This window comes from Sesamum indicum, linkage group LG6 (genome assembly GCF_026168435.1).
Source record: "Sesamum indicum cultivar Baizhima isolate 11 linkage group LG6, ASM2616843v1, whole genome shotgun sequence".
Taxonomy (NCBI): Eukaryota; Viridiplantae; Streptophyta; class Magnoliopsida; order Lamiales; family Pedaliaceae; genus Sesamum; species Sesamum indicum.
Window position 1 is genome coordinate 13,834,059 of NC_142662.1, and position 3,040 is coordinate 13,837,098.

Genomic DNA, 3,040 nt, shown 5'->3' on the forward strand with positions numbered 1-3,040 from the left:
TATAAAATTTAAATAAAAAATTTAGAATTAAGTATGTATTATTGGTATATTGTCCTCAATTTTCAAATTTCTCAAATATTTCATTGAAATAGGAAAAATTATGAGTACAAAAGATTTAAATGGTCTAAGTTGAAAAAATTTATAATCAAGCGTTAAATGCACTATATAACATGTTGAAAATACATTCATTAGACTTTTATATATGAACTGATAAATTTTAATAGATAATTGAAGTAATAAAAATACGAATTAGGTATATAATACTGATATATTATCAGTAGTGTATGCAGCTGCTACAATATTTTCGTTAGGTAGAAAAGTTTCAAATATTTTAACCAAGTAGCATTGATAGTAAATATTTTTAATATCAATGGTTTTATAAGTTAATAATTATTTTTTAGTATTAATTATTAATTACATTTCACATATTTTATATATTAAATAATATATAATACATATAATACAAATAATTTAAAAAAAAAATTAAAAAAAGGTGAGAGAGAAGAAAGAAGAAAGAAAAGAAAGAGAAAAAGCTACAGAGACAGTGACAGAAAAGAAAGAAGAGAGAGAGAAAAGAAATCCTAAAATAAGAAAGAGAGAAGAAAAAAAAACCAAAATTAATTACTGCACACCTAGTGAAGGTGTGCAGACACAAAACTAAACAAGGTTTTGTGTCTTGTGAATCTTGCTGAACCATATCCAAATTTCTTGAAGGTACAAACAACAACATTTTTTCGCATGCTTGAGTCACTGTGTGAAGATAACATAAAGCCTGTAATTGGCCATAACATATAAAAATATTTTATACACAGCTGCTGAGACGAAAGAATCTAATCAACAGAAAGAAAATAATTCATGGACCAAACAGAAAAAGACGGCAATGGTAGTTTGCCATGGAGAAAATGTAATATCTACATCTAGGAATCATTGTATAGCATGCATACAAATACATTAAAAAAAGTACCTTTCTCTTCCCATTAAAATATTTTCTCTTCTTCAAAAATCTTAATATCCAATTGATCTACATAAAACAATGTTTGTACATACAACCAAATAAATGTGAGTGAAAGTTGCAGTCACAACTAAAGCGAGAAAGCCATTATTGTGAGGGCTCTCACCTTATTTTGGAACTTGACATTCAAGGAATCACCACTCACAACCCGAACACCGACACAATTTTTAGGGTCAAAACTGAAGGGGCAGAAAAAGGAGTTTAATACAAACCCCTCTTCCTTGCACCAAATCCCCTGCATGGAAGCACCTTCACGTGTTGTTGCAACACGCTGATCAAGATAGGATGTATCAGATACAAATACAAAAACGTCCATCTTTGATGCAGTTAGAGCTAAAATTTCGATATCTTTTTTTTCAATGACATTAAATGAACTTTAGATGTTGAAATGACTAAACACATAACAAAAGAATAATTTTCAAGAAGACCCATTGGATTATCTAATTCATATTAAGACCAGAAGGCAAATGGGATTTGGGATTTACCAGAACAACTAGGCGATGAAGATTGGAATGATTTAAGGCTGCAACACTCATTTTCAGAATGATTCATCTTCTCACTCTATTTGTTGGATCAACATTTATACCTGAACTCATCAAACTGAAAATAAAAGAAATTTGAAAAGCATTAAATTCAGTGAAGGGGCCAGCTAATAACAAATCTTTGATTTTTCTCCTTTTCCAAACGCCAGAATTCACACTCCAGGATGATTGTGTTCTGCTTCACGGTTTATTCTTCAGATGTGATTTCCATTTTGGGCGTGGCAACTGCAGTTGAACAACTGAAAACATGAGTCATTGTGGTTGAGCAACTGGAATTTTTCTGTTGAACTCATTATTAGAGAATATTTTTATTTGAGTCATACCTTATACAAAAATACATAGAAGAATTTTGAATCAAACAATAATTGACCTTATTACATTTATACAAAAAGGTTTAATTCAAACAAAGTTCTTTCTCAATGTTATTGGCATAATTTAATTTTGTATTATTTTTATTTAATTAATTAAAAGAGAAGATAAATAAACTAATTAATTTATAGTAACTCATAGTTTTCAACCAATTTTCATTAATCTTGCATGTGTATTGAAAAGATAGACAATTTTATAGAGATGGTCATTCTGTATGAAAATAAATACATTAAAAGATACTTATATCAATATACATTTTCTTAACCAAAAATGGTTAATGTACAGTTTGCAAATAAACAATCTAGGTCATATTCGCCAGTCTCATTTAAATTCAAACTCCTGGACAATAACGCGGTAGCACGAAGAGCACAAGTTACTTTCTTACCTGTGATGATGTGTGCGACTAGGCTCCTGTATCTTGAACTGGTGATCCATATCCAAATTTCTCGAAGGGAAAGACAACCACATTTTTGCCATGCTTGAGTCACTATATGAAGATAAGCCTGTAATTGGCCATAACATGAGTATCTATAGAAAAATATTTTATATACTTCTGTTGAGAGGAAGGAATCTAATCAAGAGAAGGAAAGTAATTCATGGGCCAAAAAAATAACTTGAATGGTAGTCTTCCATAGAAAAAATGTAATATCATATCTAGGAAATAAATGTATAGTATGTGCACAAATGACATGCAAAAAATACCTCTTCTTCTCCCTTTTAAAACTTGAAATTTTTTACTCTCTGGTTGAAAATTCTTAAGCTCCAATTGATTTGAAGTCTTCTTTTCCAAAGACATTGAATGAACTTTAGATGTTGAAATGACCAGAAAAATCATTTTCAGGAGGACCCAATGGATTCTCTCTTCCATACGAAGACCAGAAGGCACATGGGATTGATCAAAACAACTAGGCGTCAATGATTGGAAGGATTTAAGACTGCAACACCCTTTTTATGAATGATCCATCTTCTCATTTCTAAGCGTTGGATCAGTAGTTGTTACTGAACTCATCAAACTAGACCTATTGGTAATATGAGAAACATTAAATTCATTGAGTGGGCCAACTAATAACAAATCTTTGATATTTCTCCCTTTCCAAACATTAAAATTCACACTCCA

The 3,040-nt window shown here is 30.4% G+C and overlaps 1 long non-coding RNA gene across 1 annotated transcript; it reads right to left on the bottom strand.

Moving 5' to 3' along the window:
- Positions 1-971: 971 nt before the first annotated feature.
- LOC148787830 (uncharacterized) lies at positions 972-2,453 on the bottom strand. Its single transcript, XR_016065686.1, has 3 exons — positions 2,309-2,453; positions 1,498-1,779; positions 972-1,283 (listed from the first exon to the last, which is right to left on the bottom strand). It is a non-coding gene; the product is annotated as an uncharacterized LOC148787830 (long non-coding RNA).
- Positions 2,454-3,040: the final 587 nt, after the last annotated feature.